We start from the raw sequence: 25,302 nt of genomic DNA, 5'->3' as shown, positions 1-25,302 counted from the left end.
TATAACTAATATCATCACGAAGCGCTAAACGTTTTAAAATCTCGTTCTTATACTTAAATGATGTTCTTATAACACTTATATATTGTAACGATAATATATTTTGCATTAGCGAGGAGAGATTCAGAAGGGAAATCCTTCTGATTCTCGAGGGAGTTTCTCCCCATAGTAAATCCCTTTTTTTAAATTTATGTGTAATTTCTGAAACATATTAAATTTAAAGTTTGTTATGTTTTAAAAAATGTAATTAGTTTTATCTTCGCAATATTGGAGTTTGAACAGACACAATGGTGACGTCAAAGGAAATTAATCGAATTTTCTTTTTGGTGTTTTTTTTCGAGTAAACAGATTAATACCTACAAATTATTTGAAACCACGATATTAATTTTCTTAGAAAATTACAACACTCTCGATTACCTACAAAAATATTTTTTTTATATTTTAGATGTGTTTGTTTGGGTGATTACCAACAAAAAAATCAAGGTTATAAGACGATTTAATCAAAAGCGGAATTTCATTAACATCGAAACTAAAGTAACCTTCCTCCAACACTCCGCCCTTTCCACCAGGAACCTCCCCTTTATCCAATTTGGCCTTTAAACAATTTCAAGTAATCACTTTAGCCAAATGCGACAAAAAGCTTAAATCGATTCATGGAACACTTCCCATTGCGTACAATAAGGAGGTTATTTACACTTATATTTTGTTATAATGAGTAAGTTAAATCGGATTGTGTGTTGTGTCTAATACAATTTCAAGAATACACATTTTGTATTTATGTTGAAATAATTGAACATTGTACATGAACAAGACCGCAGAAAATTAAAATGCTGACATTAAATATACCATGTAAAGAAACAACAAATAATAAATGTAAGCACAGCTTTGTAAGGTAAAGTTTTCTTTGCAAGCCAATTGATGTGGTGAAAAGTTATAAAAAACATGTAACCCATATTTTGAAGGCAGATAATATGTTAATGAAAAACACTTTTGTGTACATTTTCATATTTAGAATGTGAATACCGCACAAGAGTCCCAACTGCTCCCAATCGTCTAGGCATTCACAGACATTTACGTCAAACTTCCTAAAATAAACCACAAAACAATACTTGGAATTATAGTTAAAAAGGTGTACAAACATCCGACAGAATAATTAATGATTAAAAAAATTACTAGAAGTTCATGTACTATTACTAGACTTTCATAAAGTATTACTAGACATTCATAAACTATTATTTTGTTGGTTGTATGTTTAAGACAATATTTTTTATGCATAGCACGAAGGGTAACAATTATTTTATAAGCAATAATTATTAGCTTGAAACACTCATCCACATTGAAAAATATCCTGATAAAAGATACATGACGCCAACGGGACTTCATGTATCTTTTATCAGGAGATTTTTCAATGTGGATGAGTGTTTCAGGCTAATAATTATTGCTTATTAAATAATTCATAAACTATTACTAGACGTTCATAAACTATTATTAGAAGTTCATAAACTATTACTTGACGTTCATAAACTATTCCCAAGGAAGATCATTTATGGAAACTGTTTGGTTTCGAAATGAGAATATGCTTAGTTTCTACCGGAATTTCATTTATCCTGTTTCCTACCTATCCCTAACTATCACTTTGCTGGAAAATTATTTGAAATTTGGAACAATGGGAAGAACATAGTGCAAATTCAACTGCATTTGCTTTAAAAACAGAAGGATTGAGACTACCTTGTAAACAAGCTGTTGGTGTTTTTCGTGTACATAATCTCGTTACTTACGTTAGTACTCATTCGTTTTGTTGTGGCGATAATTACCTCGAGGTGCTACGGTGGAACTCACTTGTGATTGCATTGTGTTACTTCAGTTGTAAGTGATTGGCCATCCTGTTTTTCCTTCCTTTCATACATTGTTAATTCCTACACATACTTTTACCCAATTCCAGCAATTCCTATCGTCTCGCTTTAATTAATTACAGACCAATTTCATGTTCATTTGAAGATGTAATTCTTAAGCAGTTTCGGATGCAACAGAAATTGAATCAAAACATCATTTCACCACATTTCTACCACACTCAAAAAACACAAAAGAAAAATAAAACAAATAATTCCAAGTATCTTATATAAAATCAATTTTCGCAAAAAACGTCAATCATACCTGACACTTAACCCTTTCACACCCGCATTATTGTTTCCACATATATAAAATAAGTAATGCTTGATAATACCTCAGAATATTATTTGAAAATTTTTGGCATTTAATTTTTTTTTTTTTTAGTAATTTTTTCTATGTTAATTTGGATTAACATTGGGAGTCAGAGGGTATTTTTTTTAAATAAAGGTAAAATAAACATAACACAAAAGTAATACAAAGAACTGTTTCATGTCAAAAATGCACATTTACAATGCAGTGATAATCTCTAAGGTACAAACAAATAACATTTTAACTAAAATTCCTCAGAAATAAAGGAATAATCTAGGATAATAAAAAATCGCCATACTAGTCGAAAACATGTCCGTCACTACCAGTGTTAATTTTAATGAACATTGAAATTCATTTACAATATTCTGAGAAATGACTGTGATCAGTGAATTGAACTGATGTTATTATTATAGAACACATGCGTTAACATATTTGTAATTCGAGAAGAAAATATTGATATCTCACCTTAAATTAAGTAATCAATGACGGCAGAAATTTGATGAAACTCACAATCAGCAGATGTCAAAATATTTTTCGTTGTTGTGGAGGGAATAAGGATTTCAACCGAGTGGAAAAAATAGACACCACAGAAAAGTCTACAAGCTATAAGAAAACAAAAACATGGCTTTTCTAAACCGCTATTTGTAATTTTTAATTTGGTTGACTGAAAAAAAATGAACAGGTATTCGAATTATTCTAAATAACTTACACTACATATTATAATGTTTATTCATACTTAACGCCATTTATAATGAAATATTAATAAGATATGTAGTGTACTGTTTGTTTGTAATGTTCATTATCACATACATTTATGAATTTACGCAATAAAATTATTCCCGAACCAACTCTCATGCGTTAACTGTATACGCTGTACCTAGGAATAAATATCAAGTAAATTACCCGTCTCGGAACAGACTTTGTCTAGTGAGGCGGATAATAAAAGTATGCAAAGATAATGACCGGTCGGTGGCTGAGTTGACATCGCGTTTGAGTCCCTTCCAGGCGTAGTGTGTTTAATTCCTCGGCTGGCTAAGTTCTCCATCACAACACGAGCAACCTTTTTTATAGTTTATATATACATAAACTATAAAATAAACGCTCAGGTCACCAGCATTGTAGGTGAAATTAAAAAAAAGTTTGTTTAACCAATATTATGAATAAAGTTAACCACAGATCATTATGTCAGGAATACGTATTTATAGATCATTCGTACTAACAAACATTGCTAACTAAACTACTAGTGATGTGGGTCAAAGGTCTAATCCGGTCAAAGATCAGTTCCAGAGAAATGATCTGACCTGCAAAACAAAATTGAGTGAGTGTAGTTCTATGTGAGTGGATGGTGCCTGCCGCTGAGAGCTTCGTTATGGTCTCTCTTTCTGATACATGTTTGGTTTATGAGAAAGAACGATAGTGAAGTTATCAGCTGTATGACCAAGAAGGTTAGGTGTAACTATAGTGCTTACAATTGAGTGTTGTTTCCAGTTTTCTCATACCATTTACCTGTAGAATAACAATATTCTAAAAGGGTCTTCACTGGATCCTGAGGCATACCGTTATCGAACGGTCTGGAAAGTAGTTATGTAACTTATTGTTACATTTATTCAAACAGAGATAATTATTCTTTTCAGGATTGTTCTAAAGCGTACAAGGTTGAATATTCTATTGCGAAGGTCTCATTTTAGAACTATGATTCAGAAATTAAATTGGATAACAAGTGGGTAATAAAATTTATTTTATTAATATTGTATTCACATGTCTGTCACCCCTGAACACTTTGATCCCTAGATTCCTATCCAACTCTTATACCTTTCACGTTCCTAGAGCTTACCTTATTTTTTTCCTTAAAATAACCCTCCACAAAGCATCCCAAAAGATGACATAAGCCTAGAGGTAAATTGTTTTCTTCAAGGCCTCCTATAGAAGATGTTTTAGATTCTAAAAGGAGAGAAAGGTTCTAGCTACTAAAAATAGTGGGACCAATTCATTATTGGGAGTCGTTCTAGTATATTCATGTTCACTGGTTTGTAAGATTATTAACGAAATACCCAATGGATAGAACGGCCGAATATTTTTTGTACGTTTCCTAAGAATTAATTACATAAGTAGGTGTGTACTTGTGAATATTTTTGGTTTTGATTTGTAGTCATTTGATGAGTTTCTAGGAAATATAACGTGCCGGTGATATCAATCACAATTAGTACTAAGGCAGGATGCGAATATTACCAGTATAGTAAAAAATATTTTTGTCTGCAATATTAGCACTTTAAAATGATAAGATAAAATCATTTTCGAATACTACTTTCTGAATAATGAAACCGGCCAGTCAAAAGAACGTAAAGGTCAATGTAATCGTATACCTCCATTTTTCATTCCCCAATTTTTATTTATTTTTTCGAAATCAGACTGAGACAGTGACCTTCCTCTTGTTTCAAAAGTCAACTGAGCTAAATTTCATCAATCTCTGAATAAAATTGTAGATATGTATAAAAATCAAAAACGCCGTCCGCCCTGTGATCGCCCGCTGCATACAATCTTATTTATATATTATACAGGATGTCCATAAAATAATGTCCCAGTTGCAATGGTATAACAGTTTTATTTATACTGGGTTTTTACAGACGATCTCAATACGTGAGAACAATCCAGTTATACAAACTCAGTTAACATACAAATAGGTACAATAATTACCAAAATATACTAAGCCATAGGACACATTAATTTTCATATACCTAAATAAAGATTAAAATATAAAACAAATAAAAATAAAAATTCATAATTAAAAATATATATGAAATACAAATATTACAGAAAAGTAAGAGACGCAAGGAAAACATAATATAATCAGTGCAAAATATTATTTAATAATAGCAGAATTTTTTTCTGAATCCATATAAATAACCGACAAAAATATAAATTTGAGTCAGAGGGCTAAAATAGGCGATATTATTTTTGAAAATATTCAGGTGAAAAATGCTATGGTGTCTTAAACAATGGGAATTGGGGACATTTATTTCAATATTGCTAAGACATAATGAGGTCAGTCAATTGTCTTCTTATGTTAAGTGTATTAATCTTAAAACAAATGTAGTTCACATTTGAAAGGTAATAGCCTAAGCATTTTTTTGAACCGATTCTATAATGTTTTCATACTTGCAATAATGTGGATTCCAAATAGTGCTTCCATATTCAAGTTTACTTCTAATTAAGGCATAGTAAAGGGTAAGAATTGATTGAGGATCTTTGAAAGGTTTTGTTATTTTGTGAATAAATCCCACCATTTTAAGTAATTTGGACTTAATGTCATTAATGTGTAAATCAAATATGAATTTAGAACCAAGAGTAATTCCTAGATCTCTTATAAAAGACACTTTCTTAAGAATAATCTTATTAATGGAATAGGAAAATTCTTTATAACCTTATTTCGAGTAAAGTTTAAAATGTAACATTTATCAACATTTAAGTGCATATCATTGACAGTACACCAGTTATTTAGTGCATCGAGATCCTTTTGAAGCACTAGATGATCGGTAACAGACTTAATTTTACGAAATTTTTTGAGATCATCGGCGAAAAAGGCATAATCACAGTTTAATTTCGAGCCAAGGTCATTTATGAATATAAGAAAAAGCAGGGGGCCAAGATTTGACCCCTGTGGTACTCCAGAAGTTACAACTATAGGGGATGATTTGTATCCGTTAATAAGCACTAGTTGTGTTCTATTATATTTATATGATTTCATCCAGCGCAATAGGTAATAATATTATTAATATGTATTCTTATTTGTTCTAGTTTCTTTAGTAAGATGGAATGGTTAACTTTATCAAAAGCTTTTTTGAAATCAGTATAAATTGCGTCTACTTGTAATCTTTCATTAAAAGAATTACACACATAATTACAAAATTCCAAAAGAATTAAGTTGATAGATCTATGAGGAACAAACCCATGTTTCCTAGTGCAGAGAATAGGCTTAAAATGTGAAAAAATATTTTTGTATATCAACGATTCAAAAACCTTGACAAAACATGACAGTATACTAATTGGTCTGTAGTTTTTTTACCAAAGATTGGTCACCTGATTTGAAAACTGGTACAACATGTGTTTCTTTCCACAAGTCAGGAAAAGTTCCTGCAGTTAAAGATGCATTAAAGATAATGAACAGCGTTAAACATAAAGAATCTGCACAGAAACTGACAAAGAATGGAGCACTAATATGTATTATACCTAGGTTGCTTTGGTTGCGCTCAGTAATGTTTGGCATCGAATCAGTAGATGATTTTTACTAAGTGTAAACGGATGAAAAATATTTAGAGAATATGTTTGCCGTGTGTTCTCCATCATTTGCGGAAATATCATCAAGGTGCATTATTTTAGGAATGCAATTGGTTTTTCGTAATGATTTTAGTACGACCAAAATACCTTTATGTTATCATGCAGACCACTTTCAACAGAGTTAATGTATGATTCATAACATTCACTTTGCATATTTTTTGCCATTTTTCTTAAATTAGAAAATTCTTGATAATCTGATGCATTATTATGTTTTATTTATTTTAAGTCTAGCCTTGTTTTTTTTCTTAAGAAGAGCAATCAATTGCTGATTAAACCAGACAGGATATTGATTTTTTGATTTAATAACATTTTTCATAAAATTTTCATCAATTATTTTCCACAATTTTTCATAAAACAAATTTGCATGCTTTAAATAATATAGATCCTGAAATTTTACGATCTGACTTCAATAATTATCAACAGTTACATTAGGAGGAATGTAGACGACACGACGACACAAGTAAAAATGAACGAGTTTGAATGAGTATTGGACTTGATCACGAGCCACAAATCTTCATTGTCACTTTCCCACTCAGTTTTTCTAGAAACAAGAAGTTTTTTAAAAACTGCGGCTAGAACTCCACCACCTTCTCTAGACACAGATTTGGTGGACTCGCGATCTCTTCTAAATACTATATATCTGTCATCAAACAATTCTTCACTGAATACTGTTGAGTTCAACCATGTTTCGGTAAAACAAATGATACCATAGTTATTAATTAAAATTTCACTACGTACACTGACAGTCTTGGTTCGAATACCCTTAACGTTTTGATAAAATATATTGAATGCACCAATAGTAAATAACTCGTCATATTTTTCTGTATGATTAGATGCCAAAGTCGATGGTGGAGAGGTCTTTCAATAGCGCAGCTTTGTAGGCCGGGCAATCCTTATCTCCGGTGGGGTGGGCACGAGAAGCTGCGGGCTTTCCGAAACGGGCGCACGTGGCACAACTGGGTGCTGCTGCAGCAGTGGGGCAGGCCTCGCGTGCATGTCCTTCTACATCGCAGTGGGAACATCTCTTTGTATTTTTGCAGAACTTTTGCGAGTGTCCAACCATTTGGCAATTCAGACATACGGTAAGTCCCACAAAGTCACGCACACAGCAAACGGTCCAGTCCACAAATATCCGTCCTTGTTGCACTAGCGCGTGACGAATGTTAGCGGGCACCGAGTACACTCTGTGGCAAGACGGTCCGGTTCGACCAACCGACAGTTAAATTGAGACTATTTACAACAAATCATACATCAAATTGATGGTAAACTAACCTAGTTTTAGATAAGTGCATGCGTTTTATCGGTTTCAACGCCACATACGCAAAATGGCGACCCCTGAGCGCTGTGTACTGTGACATCAAGTGTGTATCAGGGGTGGTGTATCTGGATATATTGGAATAATGGGTCTTTCTCCAATTAGTAGAGGGTGAACCTGTAAACTTTATTTGGCCATAGGATGGAGCCCCTCCCCTTTGAAATCTCTTTGTACGAGAGTGGTTGAATGTCTCTGACCATTGGATTGGTCGTAAGGGTCGAGACAACAGATATCCTTTTTGCTAGCCTCCACCTTCACCTGACATCACGCCACATTTTCACTATGCGCTATTAATTTTTTTTTTTTTTTTGTAATTATTTTTTATTTTTAATAATATGTTTACATGGTACATAATTCATTTTACATCTTGGGTGTTTTTACTACTCTTCCATTGAAAGCATTTGCTTGTGTATGGAAGGGTAGTGTACATAAATGTTGTTGTTAGTTAGTACTTAAATAGTTCATTGTACATAAATGTATGTTTGCTGTAGTATTTTTTTTGATAATAGTGAAGGATAATATATGAATATAATAAATTTAAAAAAAGAAAGGAAGTTATGGAAAACTAAGGATATTTGTGAGATTAATTAAGTGACAGTAGTTTTTTTTTTCAGAATATTTTTAAAGTGTCTCTTTACAGAGAGCAGTATTTGGGTTTTATCATTAATGCTTCTGATTTCTTCTGGTAGACGATTGAAAAAGGTTCTTCCCTGGTAAGTATAATGATGTTGTGCAAAAGACGTATTTAGTTTTGGGCATAGAAAAACATGTCTAAGTCGCGTTCTGTTTTCATTTAAAAATTGATATTTATCTTTTTCTTTTATAATTTGGATTAGTGAGTTTTTAATATATAGGTCTTTTAATGTAGGTACTTGAAATTCTTCAAACAGGCGTTCTGTTGGGTAGTCAAAGGGTTTTTTTAATATAATTTTAATAATTGTTCTTTGTATAATTTCAATTGGAAGAAGGTTACATTTATACGCGGATCCCCAACTAATAATAGCGTATTGTAAAGTGGATTGAACTAAGGCATAGTAAATTAAATATAGATTTTTTATCGACAGAAAGTTTCTAATTCTTAAAAATATATATATTAATTTTCTAATTTTGTTTACTACTTGACATATTTGTTCCTTCCATTTCAGATTTTTATCAATAATTACTCCTAGATATTTAATTTTATTTGTTGTTTTTAGTACTGTACAGTTTGATTTGCAATAGTTTTGGCTGTCAATTTTAGTATTATTATGTATGACAATGTTAAAATTTTTAGGAGTATCATTTGTGTGGATTGCAAATGGAATTACAAATGTCTTTTCATTATTAAGTGACAGTAAATTAGTGTCGAAAAAATTCTTGAGCGTGTTGATGTCTTCTGTGGCCTTTAACTCTACTTTTTCCCAAGTCTTATCACTTATTATTAATACTGTATCATCAGCGTATGACGTAATTTGACCATGTAAAGGTTGAAAAAAAATATCGTTTACATATATAGTAAATAGAATTGGTCCAAGCACTGTACCTTGGGGGATTCCAAAGCTTGTAATCTCTTGATCACTATTAATACGATTGATTTTTACTACTTGAGGACGGTTTTTTAAGTAGTCGGTGATCCATTTTATCGCGTTGCCTTTTATGCCGATATTATTCATTTTTTTAATAGCATCTCATGGGATATGCTATCGAATGCCTTTCTAAGGTCAATAAATATACCCGCACATTTTTTACCTTTATCTAATGATTCGTAAATGTATGAAGTTACGTTAGCAATAGCATCTTGTGTGCTGAGAGATTTTATAAAGCCAAACTGGTTTTTGTGTAATATTTTATTATTATCTAGAAAATTTACCAATTGTTTTTTTACTATTTTTTCAAAGATCTTTCCTATATTAGAAATTAGACATATTGGGCGATAATTCGTTGCTTGATGTGGATCTCCAGATTTGTAAATAGGTGAGATTATTGTGGTTTTGTAGTTCATTGGAAAAATTCCAGTTGTTAAACTTAAATTTATTAAATGAGTGATAGGTTTTATTAAGTGAGGTTTCATAGTTTTTAACATGTGTGTTGTAATAGAATCAAAACCGGGAGACGAACCTCCTTTCATATTTTCTATTATTTTCGAAATTTCACATTCTGTTGTTGTTTCAAACATTGAAAGTATATTACGTTTCTGTATATTTTTATAATTATGGTTTTCTTGGTTTGAAGGCTTATGAATATTTTTCGCAAGATTTTTCCCAACATTTGCAAAGAAGGAATTAAATATGTTTGCACATTGTTTAGGCTGTATATTGGCATCTATAATTTTTTTATCATGTTCAATGTAATTAATGTTTTGTGTTTTTTTTGTATTTTCTATGGCGAAATTAACAGTTTTCCACATTTGTTTATGGTTATTTTCTGAAGATAATATTTTATTTTTAAAATACTCTTCTTTACTTTTTTTAATATAAGATGTTAATTTATTTTTATATTTTTTATAGAAAATATATGCTTTTTCATCTTGGGGGTTTTTTAAAGTTATTTTGTAAAGTTTTTCTTTATTTCTGATAGATATAATAAGTCCTTTGGTAATCCAAGGCTTTAAACATCTTAATTTTGATTTTATGTGTGTTATTATCTCAGTTGTCGATTTTTTAATGTGTTGTGACATAATATTTTCGAAGTTAGTTGAACAAATTTCAGTATCATCACTGTTTAAAACATTATTCCAATCCTCCTTTTTTAATTTTTCAGAGAGAATAGTCATATCTATTGTTGATTTTTTGGTTATTAAATTATGTTTTTTATGTTTAATATTATTATTATACAGAAGTAAGCATGAGTGATGATCAGTTATGTTAGTTTTCCAAACAATTGATTTTATTTTGTGAAGATCTTTAATGTTTACATTTGTCCAAATGTGGTCTAAACAAGATGGAGTATGTTCTTTTATTTCCCTTGTATTTTTATTTATGCAAGATATAAAATTTTGTTCAGTCATACAATTGATGTATTCATTTTTGTTATTATTTTCTATTTTTTCATTAATATTAACGTTAAAATCTCCTACGATGAAGCAAAGTTTATTTTTTAATTTTAATAATATGTATTTGAGGTCATTTATAAACGTAATAATACTCGAGCCATGCGTTCTATAGATAGCTATTAGATAGTATATTGATTTGCCGAGTTTGAATTGTACTTCTATGCAGTTTACTAAGTGTATTGGATGTTCTATTATGTTAACAATACTAAATTTACTTAAATATTGAAGACAATATTAGTGATCTTTAAACGAAAATCTGAAACAGAAAAATCAGAAAAGGAAACGGTCACATCTGGGACTCGAACCCAGGACCCTTGTCTTTCCGGGACAATGCTCTACCAACTGCGCTAATGGGACCCTATCCTACTCGGTCACTTTTAACTGTATCATACTTCGAATAAGAACTACCAACATTGTCTTCATTTTTTCACCAGATCACTAATATTGTCTTCAATATTTAAATATTACAATTTGAGGTTTTACTCAATAAAGTTATTCCGAAAAATTAATACTAAATTTACTGCTTGCAAATATTATTATTCCCGAATTTTTATTGATGTCTACTTTGGTAGAAATATAGTTGTACTCCGGTAAGTGATAAGACGGTGAGTCAGCGTTCGTAAATGTTTCGGATAACACTATAAAGTCCGGTTTTTTAATTAAACTATTTATTTTTAGAATTAATTCATCTAAATTTTTTTGAACGCTACGGATGTTTATGTGCATAATAATTATATCATTGATGTTTTTAGAAATAATTTTGTTACACGAATCGGTACATATACATTCGTATTCTTGAATTTTAATATTTAACTCTAATTCGTTACTTAAGAAATCATCCATTTAATGCATTTTCGGTTGTATTTTACAAAATTATTTATAAGATTTTTATTCAATGTCGTAGTTAATTCTTTTTTTGGCTAATTTAAGCATGTAAGATCGGAACTTACATGTTTCGCTGTTTGTTCGGTGGTCTATTTCATTCATTTTACTGTTCAAGGAGTTTATTTCTTTCTTCTTGTTAGCTGAATTGCAGTTAGCGCATTTGGGTGGCAGTTCCAGGGATTTACACTCGGAGATGGGATGATCTTCTGAACAGTGCTTGCATGTTGGTTTATTCATTCTATTGTAGCATTTTTGTGCTATGTGTCCAAATCTTTGACAGTGGAAACATTGGGTAAGAGGACTGCAGTCTTCTACATAGATTCTCATGAATCCTAGATGAATTTTTTTTTTTATTAATAAGATGTAGTCTCATTTCGGGATTTGTTTGTAGTATTAAGTTTTTGCTGTTAGTTTTTTTGTTTGTAATGATGGCCTTAACTTGTAATATTTCTTTGTCTTGGTATTTTTCACATATCATTTTGATGTCGTTGTTTTGTTCAATGATGTCTTCTAAGAATTCTTTTTCGGTATAGTCTTTGTCAAGACCTTTGAATATTACGCATGGATCCGTTTTCAGAAGTACCTCCGCTATTATGGTTTTGTCGACTTCATTTATCTTATCTTTTAATTTTTTTGCGTCTTCTTTTTCTGGGCATGTTATTATAAGGTTTTTTTTTGTTTTTTTAATTTCGCATACTCGAATTCCCAACTGCGATATTTTAATCTTTTGTATTTTCTCTTTTATTTTTTCAGTGTCTTCTTCTTTTAAGCTTTTAATTATTATGGGAAATCGTTTTTCTTGCGTTTGTGATATTAAGTTTTTTACTGCAGAAGAGTATGAAAATGGGTATTTTTGTGCTTGGTTTTTTTCTTGAATATCACACTTTTCTTGTAATTTAGCTAATTCTATTGCCATGTGCGATATCATTTCCATGATGTTATTTATTTCTTTCATCATTTTTGATTTGGTTTCTTTAGTAAGTTTATTTTCTTCTATGATTGTATGTAAGTCACTTATGTTTTGTTTCGCCCTTGTTATGAAGGCATGCGGATCAACCGCTTCCTCCATTTTTCCAGGTTAAAAAAAATATTTTTTCCGTAAATTTATGTATTTATATAATTTGTCTTGGATTGAAGGTGTTATTTTATTTATTCACCGCTTACGGCGCTCACTCGCGTCCAACACCGTTGGAGGTTTGGGCGACACTGATTTAATTTTAAATAGCATATGTGTTATTTAATTTTAAATAGCACATATGGTTACATTGTGTGCTAATGTAATAATTACATAATATTCTTAACTTAGATCCTAACGAAGTGCAGTATGTACTTTATATTACAAATTACAACAAATTGAAATTACTCTTAATTTATTTCATCACTTCTTTTTTAAATTTCTCCTCCTTTTATTTTTTCGGTATTCTGACTTCTTTCGAAAGAGAAGGCGTATTTTTTTAATGGAGTTCAATGAATAAATTAATATAATTAATACATTTAAATAGTTCTACTAACAACAATTCACGTTCCTTAATGCACTTCAGTAATCGTTCGTACGTGTTCCGTTTATCCAAGAGGGTTTAGGGTTCTGCGGTAGATTTACATTTCAAATACATGCAGCTTTTAGGTGGTAGTTTTTGTCAAGGCTCAAGTTTCCATTACGTGGAATAATAAGGTATTTATTTTCGTACAAACCACATTCTCTATTCAATCGAAGAGTATCTGTTGCACAGCACTTTCTTCTTTCTCAAATAGCTATTTATTTATTTATATATATACGCCTAAAAAGGCTTTTACATAGAAGTGATACATGATGCAGTACAATAAGAGAATATGTATTATACAGGAGATATTGACAGTAAATAGATGTAATCTATTTTAAAGAAGGTAAAAAATACACACTTGTAAAATTGTGATTACAAGTATAATGAGAAAATATTAAAAAATATGAAGCAATATTAGTAAAACGTAAGAGTAACATAAAGTAAAAAAGAAATTACAACAACACTACATATAAGACAAATCATTAAAACTAATTTACCAACGCTACCCTAATTTGTAGGAATCAACAAAGTGTTGGTGTAGATTATGCTTAATTCTATATATGGAGTCAATAAATAAATCAATAGCACCCCCATACTTGTTGCCCAGATCATGCATCCTATTGGTCAGTGAGTGTGTCTGATAGTTGGTCGAGTATGTATTACAGAAGAATGTTATATTTTGTCTTGTATTCCTAGTCGGCACATGTAGTTTAATAGTAGCAAGGATGGCATGACTATCAATTAAGTTGTTAATGACTCTGTGTAACACAACCAGGTCTGAAATAATTCTCCTGTCAGACAGTGTTATTAGATGCAATTGATTCATCAAACTGACATAATTAATGTAATCAATAGGAATTCCGAGCTTAAAATTTACGTACTTAAGAAATTTATGCTGAACTCTTTCTATATTATTGGAGTGAACTTTATATAAAGGGGACCAAATAGGTGAATTATACTCCAATTGACTTCTGACTAATGAAATATAGAGGGTACTCATACAATCTATGGATCAGTTAAAGTTCTGCAAAGGAAGCCAAGCATCTTTAAAGCCTTATTAGTTATATAGTTGATGTGTTCAATGAATGACAAGTTTTCATCGAATATTACACCCAAGTCACGAATATGTGATACTGATATTAATTTAATATTATTTAATGTACATTGTACATTCATGTAATATATTATAACGAGTTTTGGAAAATCGTATTACTTGACATTTCTGAATGTTCAAAAATAAAGCATCTTGTTCACACCATTGATGAAGTTGTTCTAAAATTTGACAATCGTATACATTTCGTATTCTTTTATATATTTTTAAGTCGTCAGCAAATAGCAGAACTTCTACATCATTAAATTGGTCAACAATGTCATTGATGAATAATAAGAAAAATAGCTATGACCCGAAGTTCCTTATTTTCGATTTAAAGTGTGGATGTTGCCGTTGGTCCTTTTTTACTTTAGAATATATTTAATTTTCTTCATATTCTGATAGTGGTATTATTGCATAATATTTATATTTTATAATTTTTTTTAAATATTCACGTTACTTCAAAAATATTTTCATGTTTGGAGCATTGAAATATACAATTAATTATGTTGTAATACACCGCCATTAAAAGCTTAATTAAAAGCCCTGTCATCATTGCCACTATTAAATTCCATGTAGCCACTAGGAACACAAGACAAAATATAAAATAGACTTTATTTTGTAATACATACACAACCAACTATCAGACACACTCATTGAACAATAGGATGCATGATCTAGGCAACAAGTTTGTGGGTACTATTGAAATATTAAATGATACCAATTATTTAAGCGCAATCTATACCAGAACTTTCTTGAATCCTATAAATTATAGTATCGTTGGTAATGTAGTTTTGGTGATTTGTCTTTTCCGATTTTATGTCCGGGTTAAATCTTTCCCATAGGAAAAACTAAACCCTTCCACACACTTTTCCACAAATGATCATCTAGTGAATCAACATTATGCAAGTGCATTATATAAGCAAAATAAATACAAAACAATACAAGAACAACACGTCAATTCACTAGAGAACAAATGGGAAAATAATTCACCGACTCCAGATATTTTCATATCAGAGGGTTTGGCTCGGTAGAACTCCTAACAGGGCCTATAAATCCTACTGATCCCTCAGCATAAATATTTAAAAAAATCTTTCGTTATCCTACATGTATTTAAAATGACTGATTTTTGCATTTTTATATATAAATTTTTTGATAGATCTAATACACCTAAATTTTTAATGAGAGAGCTAGGTATAATGCCAGTAGCCGAAATAACGAATAGTAATATTTTTATAGTCTGAAAATGTGTAGTATTATTGTAGTTCCGTGTTTTACTATTGTTTTGTATTTATTTTTTCCTTTTAATGTTATTTCTGTTCTTATAAATCAACGTTCGAGTAAAAGTTGTGCTGGGCATAAGATCGAATAAAAAAAAAAAATTTCAAAACTTTTTCGTGTGTTTTTAAATATATCTATTTGAATTTCAATTTTTTTCGGTAATGTTAACGGTAATGTTGAAATTAACCTACTTACCGACATCCGATCGAGCTGAAGATCAGGAGAGAGACTCACTGTCTTATATTCTGTCAACTTTTGATGGCAATCACGTACACAAACGCAAACACATACGCAATTCTCTGAAATTGGATGACATTACAGCAGTCAAAATACGAAATAAATGTCAGTCCTACCCGATCGGCATTTGGCGAGGTTATTATCGCGGTTGACTCCAGTCCCTGGGAAGGAAGCTACCATAAAAACAAAATATTATTATTATTTTATTTTTTTACGTTAGTAAATAAACTTTGAATTCGATAATATAATTAACGCTAGAGAGATAATATTTCCAGTCGTTACGAACTCAATGCCTATGATATAATACCTCCAATTGTACGGAGTCCAAATAAGCAATTTGGTTCCATCACAAAGCAATACGATACAGACGGTGAAGGTTTATTCCTACGCTTTTCACAGTTGATGGCCCACATTCATAAATAACATCACTTTCAGAAACCCGAGCTATTATTCCTCCCTTGAATTTTGATGCGCGTTTATAATACTCTGAATGGTTATCGATTGTCAAAGATAACACGCAAAGCGACCAAAAAGGGTAAAAAAAGAACTTTTATTTCACACGCGGATAAAGTCGCCTAGATAGTTTTCGATGTTTCCAACGAGTTGTTCGGCTTTTTAACATTTCGTATTAAAACTTTGGAAATGAGATGTTTGGCGTATATTTGGATATTTTCCGACAGTTTCAGAAATATGGCTGTGTTATTATTCTGATACTTTCAATCTGGCTTCGATTCTGGAAACAAACTTGTTTGTCAAGCGAATTTAGAAAACGTACTAGAGGATATTATTATTCAAATTATAATTTCGAGAATACTTTATCGTTTGTATGACGAATTCTATTGAATTCCAGTCACCGACTAGGAACACATGACAAAATCTACTAACTCTCTAGATGTTAGTAATCGTCTAATCGAACTTTCCAGGTTAAGTCGAGCCGTGTACTATGATCGTTCTTTTCGTGTAACAGGTCCGCTCATCTAGAATAGACTTCCCTCACCTCTTACTAATCTCCAGAATTTGGCTGAATTATTTAAAAAATCTCACCATTCATAAATCTTAATTTCTTTTCGATATTTTATAATAAGCCATATTCTAAAACTTTCGGTAATTGTTTGGTTTCGGTTGCCTCCTTGTACCTTTTAAAATTTCTGCTCAGAATATTCTCATTTCTGAGCACAAACTGCCTCCTGTTTTATATTTTGTTTTTAGTTTTAATATTCTTGTTTCGTCCTGTCCTGCTCAGCTGTTATTGTTATTCTAAGTTTTGTCATCATTTTGTATAAACAGTATATTAAGTGTTATAATTTTAGATCTGTATTGGGTAAGGCACACTGAAGGAATAATTTTAAGAACATGACCACTAATACTAAATTACAGCTTTTAAGTTTGTCATAGTTAAGTGCAATTGAAGTGAAATAACACTAAGCTGTGCTATATAAATGCCCTGTTATTATTATTAAAATGTAAAAATTTTCTGCAATACATACACAACCAACTATCAGATACAATCTCCATTTATAGAAATAAGCGTAATCTATACCAGCTTTTAGTTGAATCCTACAGATTATTGTAGCGTATAGTGATTTGTTTTATTGTAGTAGTAGTATTGTTCTAGTTTCAATTTTATTTTATGTTACTGCATGGAAAAAGCTAATTTATTAAGAATGACTTCAAATTATTCGTAATCCGGTTAAAAACGGGATTTCAAGCCTTTAACGAATGAATTCGCAAGTTTTATAATAAACTTTCAGTAAAACACGAATGTGTTATCGCGAACACGTGTTCATAAAAATTCTAACATTTTCACAATATTCTGTGATAATATGTCACATATTATCGGGACAAACGCATTTGTATAAACACGTGTTCCGATATATTATTATTAATATACTAAAAGATTATTAGAAAACAGCTTGCGATCCCTTTTTCTCTGTGTTTTACATGTTTTTCTCTGTGTGTTACATGTTTTACTAATAGTGTTTTATGTTTAGTGTATCAGTTTAATGTTGTTTCATGCTTTAAAAACTTTGTGCATATTTTTCTCTTCTTATAATAGATGTTGTTAGCAAGTGAGTTAGCTAAGAGTTTCATAGATGCACTCATAGAGGGCAGTGCAAAGAGCTTGCTTGGAAGTCCGCAAGATGGCAGCTTGTAGCCAGTAGTCGCTAGGGCCAGTTAGATTGCTTCCAGACGAACTTGGTGTTTGCAGATCTCATTCAGCCAGCTCCTAGTTAGGTCAACTATCGAAGGTACTACGCGTAAGTATTGAATAAATCCCTGATTTACTATAAATAACATATTCTTTAATATTTCTTTCCACTATGAGTTGGAGAATTGTTTGTGGGAACTCAACAGATGTAAAAGCTCATTTGGTTTTAAAACCAAATAAAAATTTTCGCACAAGCAGCTCCAATTTGTGGCTTGCTTCTAAAAGAGCCAACGCAGTCTTGTAGATATATTTCTTTGTGGTTTTATTAGTCATAGTTCTTATTTTTCTCATTACTGTAATAATTGCATATAAATTCCATCTAGTTCTGCTGGATTAAAAACTTAAATAAAAATAACATACCCCAATTATGAATTAGGTTGGGAGCAGTTGGGACTCTTGTGCGGTTTTCACATAACAACAGCACACCCACATAAGTATAAAGAAGCAAAAAAATCCACTTTTGGTACGTATAAACAAAAGCTATTTGCCAAATAAATCTTTTTAGAATCAGTTTTTAGTTCGAAAATCTTTACTGCTTGAGACCTATTGAGAAACAAAGCAGGGACGATGTTCATTGATTACCTAGAGAACGTGCCACCACTATGGTGGCGAACATGGCCGGTTCAGAGCCAAAAATTTGGTGGCAATCACACACCCGGACTGAAATTGGAGGACATTACAGCAGTTAATATAAGAAATAAATGTCAGTCCTACCCAATCGGCATTCGACGAGGTTGTTAGAGCTGTTGACTACTATTTCTAGAAAGTAAGGTTCAATCCACAAACAAACCAATTTTAAGAAAAATTAAGGTTTTAAAGTCGTTTTAAAATAGATATATTTTCTCATCATGTCGTTCATTTTGAAACGTGATAGATGCGTGTTTTGTGTATGATTTAAATACGATAGGTTACAACGTTTTAATAAGAGCATGGTCATGTTTTATGGTTACATGACTAAATTATACAGCTGTGAATTTCACGTATCATATTTGTTACACAGCAAGAATTGCATATTAACGGATTTACACGCGGAGAAAATTAAACAAACTTATTAAATCTACTGGAATTACAAGCGTCAAAAAACACAAAGTGAAATAAACTTAACACTTCAAAACTTAATTCCATCAAAAAACGTTTTTTTGAATGAAAATAATAATAATAAAATACAGAAAAAATGTTGCAAAATATTGTTAATTCTGAACTTGAAATATGACAATGGTCGAGTGGTTAAGGCGCCTGTCCCGGTAAGATATGAGATTCCGGATTAGATTCCAAGTTGTGACCGTTATTTTTTTTTTCTATATGTTTCGTTCAGATTTATTAGAATTATCTTCTTCTTCAATGAAAACCGTTATTTAAATAAAAAAATTATAACGTGTTTCAGAACAAAAGGTTTCTTCATCAGGAAATAAAAAGTATTGTACATATTTAAGTAAAATTACTCTACGAAGTGAATTTACAATAATTATTATAATAAAATTTTTTAATTCAAATAGTGAATACATAAAATGAATGGATTTCAATTTTAACGAGGGAAATATGTTGATTTCTTACGTTATATAAATAAAGTTATATCACCCATGAAAAAAAGAAAGATTATCAACACCTGAACAAAATTTGAAGATATTTACTGTTCTTCATAAAACAGAAACTGTTATAACTCTTTCCGACCTTTAAGGCAATATGTCAGCGTTTATATGTTCAGATTTCATATTAGGCGGGTACAGGTAAAGGTGTGTTTAATGAGCGACATGGGAACAGAATTCCAGGATGTATGGGCGTTAAAGGTTAAATAATATAATTCTGCGGTAAACCTATTTGTGTCTAGGCGTATCATTAATTCAGGTGCGGGAAAAACGGATTTTGTATTTCTTCATGACTGCAAATGAAATAAAATTCTTGTGACCTCTTAGTCAAGGAGATTACATCTCTTACTGTTACAGAGGTCAACATATAATAAAAATCTATACCATGGGCCGGTAAAATTTTATCATGTGCGTTAGGTCACATCAAACCTGAGTAAATCAATGAGCCGTTAAAAATATCAAGTGGGTCATGTCACTTAGGTTATGTCTAAACTGAATACATTAGAAATTAAATCCATGGGCCGTTAAAAATATTACCTTGGTAAGGTTGCTTCGTCTATATCAAACCCTGAATAATAATTTACTAGAAACTACATGTACCCCGCCACACGTTGCTCGGGCTCAGCATGTCTGTGTAGATAGAGAAACAATAGCGCGTGTTGCTTTTATGTCCGACAGATGGCGCTGTTTAAAAAAAAAAAAGTTTGTCCAACAGATTATGCTGTTTTTAATAAAAGCATGTTTTAACCTGTCATAAGTGACATAAAAACACCATATATATATAATATAGCTATACAAAAACACACGCGAATTCGAATCCAACGATATGTCAAAATTTCAAAGCAATCATTCAAGAAGTTTGGGTCACTTTTTATTTAAATTTTTGTTTTATTATTTTTATTTTTATAGATAGATTTATGATATTCATTAGCTGGTTTTTTGGTTAAATATTGTAGTTGCGCTTAAATCACGAATCATCAAACATACTCATTTCAGTTGTCGGTGGGTAAAATGTGAAATATTCTTACGTGAAATTATTCAATTTCAACGAACTTAAATTTTTTTTGAATTTAAGTGATATTTTCAACTTTGGATGAAGTAAGTTTCAGTGATGATGTAGGTACCTACCCACAGAAATTTATTTTAATGAGTGTCTTTTTCAAAATTGTAATTTTAATATTCGAATTAAGGACTTAGAAATAAATACAAGGCCAGAGTAAACATAATGAATCACTTTAAGTAAGGGACGCTTAAGTGGTTTGGTTAGGTTAGCATGACGAAAGGGAGGAAAATGACTGGCTTTTCCTTGGATACTATGTCAAGAGTTGAAATAACAAAAGAGTATGAATGAAACCAAGTTCGTTTGTTTTCTTAAATGATTTCCTTCCAGTGAGCAGAATCTAGGTTAAGTCGCATGGGGACAATACAGAAAACATATTATTCGATTCTAAAAGCTCCAAACGATTGATACGTTATATTTTTATTTGTATGGAGAAATCTAACAAGATTTAAAAAGTTTATTTTATAAAGGGCTTTTAGTCTATTCAATAAAACCGATTGTTGCACTAATACCACCTTAAAACATTGGCACAGATATTTCAAGAATGGCAATCGTAACTCCAATAATGTCAATCGTAACACCGATAATGGCAAGCGTAACACCAATAATGGCAATCGTAACTCCATTTATGTCAATCGTAACCCCAATAATGGTAATCGTAACTCCAATAATGTCAATCGTAACACCAATAATGGCAATCGTAAAACCAATAATGTCAATCGTAACACCGATAATGGCATGCGTAACACCAACAATGGCAATCGTAACACCAATAATGGCAATCGTAACTCTAAGAATGTCAATCGTAACCCCAATAATGGCAATGGTAACGCCAATAATGGCAACATATCACCAATCACTCGGACAATATATAAAAAAATTGCTAAAACCGGGACGTTTGCTACCATCGCGTATAAACCGCCGCGCATGAAAATTCAATATTTCTTAATTAAAATCAATGACATTTTACTAGTGAAGGGTTCGTCTAGCGGATTCTATATCAACGTTCCTTCATACAAATAGAATATGCTTCGCTCACCTCATTTTTCTAAATATTCGATTTATTCGACAATAGGAAGCTGCTTTGTAGGTTCTGAGGTTTTTTCTTCACCGTATTACATTGTATTTATATTTTTGGCTTAGGAAAATATAAAAAAAATACTTAAATACAACGTTACCTTAACTAACCAAGTATGGGAAAATCATTGTGATATGAAAATATTCGCTATACGTAACCACGCCCAATCTTACAATCAACCGGAGAATCACTATAGCCTGTGGTCTATTGAGATATTTACTCAACGTGTGGTCTACCAGGGTATTTACACTATGTGCGGTCTATCAAGACATTTATACTGTAACGTGTGGTCTACCGGGACATTTACACAATGGCGTGCGGTCCACAGAATGTTAACACCGTGGCATCCGTTCTATCGAGATATTTTTACTGAAACGTGTGGTCTACCGGGACATTTACACAATGGCGTGCGGTCCACAGAATGTTAACACCGTGGCATCCATTCTATCGAGATATTTTTACTGAAACGTGTGGTCTACCGGGACATTTACACAATGGCGTGCGGTCCATCAGAATGTTAACACCATGGCATCCATTCTATCGAGATATTTTTACTGAAACGTGTGGTCTACCGGGACATTTACACAATGGCGTGCGGTCCACAGAATGTTAACACCGTGGCATCCATTCTATCGAGATATTTTTACTGAAACGTGTGGTCTACCGGGACATTTACACAATGGCGTGCGGTCCATCAGAATGTTAACACCATGGCATCCATTCTATCGAGATATTTTTACTGAAACGTGTGGTCTACCGGGACATTTACACAATGGCGTGCGGTCCACAGAATGTTAACACCGTGGCATCCATTCTATCGAGATATTTTTACTGAAAAGTGTGGTCTACCGGGACATTTACACAATGGCGTGCGGTCCATCAGAATGTTAACACCGTGGCATCCATTCTATCGAGATATTTTTACTGAAACGTGTGGTCTACCGGGACATTTACACAATGGCGTGCGGTCCACAGAATGTTAACACCGTGGCATCCATTCTATCGAGATATTTTTACTGAAAAGTGTGGTCTACCGGGACATTTACACAATGGCGTGCGGTCCATCAGAATGTTAACACCGTGGCATCCATTCTATCGAGATATTTTAAATGAAACGTGTGGTCCACTGGGACATTTATACCATGGCGTGCGGTCTATCAAGACATTATTTGCACTTAGACGGGGCATTTACACTGTAGTGTGCGGTTTACCAGTGAATTAAGATACTTTAATGCTATTTACGGTCTAAATGATTTCCACTGTAAGGAAAATATACGGTACAAATGTGAATGGTAGCAGAAGTCGGGGACGCCCGAGGAAGACATGGCACGACCAAGTGAATCAGATACTTGAGTCGGGCAATGTCAAGAGTCAGAACAATAGAAGAGTATGTATGAGACGATGTATGAATGTGAATGAGGCAAGGAGTGTGTGCCAAGACCGAGTTGTTTGGCGGTCCGTCCTCTCTGCCTACCCCTGCGGGGAAACGGCGTGATGGTTAGTTAGTTAGTTAGTTAGTTATGATTTCCACTGCAATTTTACTTTGTACTGGGAAATTTTTATAATTAGTGTAAAAATCATTATTAAATACCACTTATGATTAATCAAATCTACTTACTTAATTATCGTTAGCCATCCGCTGAGACATCTAAAAGAAGTTAAATATTTTGGTAAATTAAAAATACTAATTTCAGTTGTGACTCTGTCTGTAACTCCGGTTTATTGAACTGTACAACTTTTGCTTTTTCATTTCATTTTAAAAATTAAAACCCACTTTAGAAGCAAACAAAACGATATACCATAACTAGACAATGTCTTAATCACACTGTTATTTCGAAATATTTGGATAATCACATTTGATACGCACCTAACATTTCATGTCCACATAGAAACGATATGCAATAAAGCTTTGAGAGTGCTGGGATGTGAGCAAAACAACTCAAGGTATTTTTGCAGCTTGGCCGCGATTCGTGTGCTATATTATAGTATAGTACGCAGAATTTTGGAAAGCAGATCAATAATCTGAGAATCAGTGGATTTTACTTACTCTCTAATGGTAGAGAAAGCACAAAAGAAGTTTCTGAGATATTTATATCTTAGAGGATTTAGGTATTATCCCTGGTTATTTTCATCAGTCTTTCTGTCCGGTATGCTGGGTTTAAAAGCCTCGCCGATAGAAGGAAAACTGCTTTGCTGGTAACAGCACATAATCTTCTGAACGGTCATATCTGTATTCCTGATATTATACAAAATTTAGAGTTTTATGTGTTCCTAAATGCAGAAACATCCTACGATTGGTAATGTATTTAGATGTATTATATTTAGATAAGAAAAGAAGCGAAAAAGTTGGTTTCACGTTTTTTCCCTCTAATTAATAAGTCTAATTCGAAAATACCAAATCCGGTCCCGCTTACTACTACCAGCGTGATATTGGAACACGTTTCGTTATTCAGTTCGTAGTAATTTGAGTGTTTGTAAATTGTATTGTGGAGGTTAGCTTATTTAGATTAAGATACGAAGGGTAGAAAATTACATCAAAAAGTTACTTGGAAATTCGAATATTGTAACAGCTCAACGAAACAGACCCTCCTACCCTATATCTGGGTTTTAAGAAAATTACTTGACTTACTCGTACTTTAATCAGTGATTTATAAAATTGTTTTGATTAAAAATTGTAAATTACATTTTTGTCGTTTTCTTAAAAAAAACTTTTACAAACATTTTTTATTTTACGTGTCGTTACTAGTCGAGTAACCGCCTACAAGCCTAACTCCCCGCCACGACCCTAACTGTGTTGTACCTATTGATATAATTTGTTTGAAGTCAAAAAATCGTTATCTTAATTTTATTCTCTAAATAACTTTAGGAATCACTCCTTAAAATAAGTCTTGTACCCTATTAAAAGAAATAAATTTACAAAAAGCCTTATAGAATTTCATAATACCATCGAACATTAAAGAAATGGTGCACAAGCTATATTTACATTTGATTTGGTCAGCACGAGCAGAACAAGTCGGTGAAATTAATTGTACATATATATAGCTTCAAGTCCAACCAGGCAATGTAAAAAGGACAGCACTAGAAAATTAGTAATTGTTTTTGGTACTTACATGGCAACCGCAAAAGAAGCGTCACTCGGCTCAGTTTTCTCGCTCTCGATGTCGTTGGGATTCGAATCTAAACAAACGATTAAAATTACAAATAAAAAACCAATATTTAACAATTTTATTGAGAAGAATTACACTTCAAGACAATAGAACAAGGGTATATATAAGGGGGGTGTTAGGGGGTTCAAAACACAACCCTATCGGCCTCAGTTTTGTGTGAGAAAAAAAGAGGACGTACTCGCAGATTATTTTGGTTAGTTGTTATCAAAATATGATTTAGTAACGTGGACGCGGGTCCAAAGAATATGAGTTTATAAGATGGACGCGAGTCCTATGAATATGAGTTTGTAA

Source organism: Hesperophylax consimilis, chromosome 7, assembly GCF_061612785.1.
Source record: "Hesperophylax consimilis isolate HC1 chromosome 7, BYU_Hcon_1.0, whole genome shotgun sequence".
Lineage (NCBI taxonomy): Eukaryota > Metazoa > Arthropoda > Insecta > Trichoptera > Limnephilidae > Hesperophylax > Hesperophylax consimilis.
Note: the sequence above shows the minus strand (reverse complement) of the source record.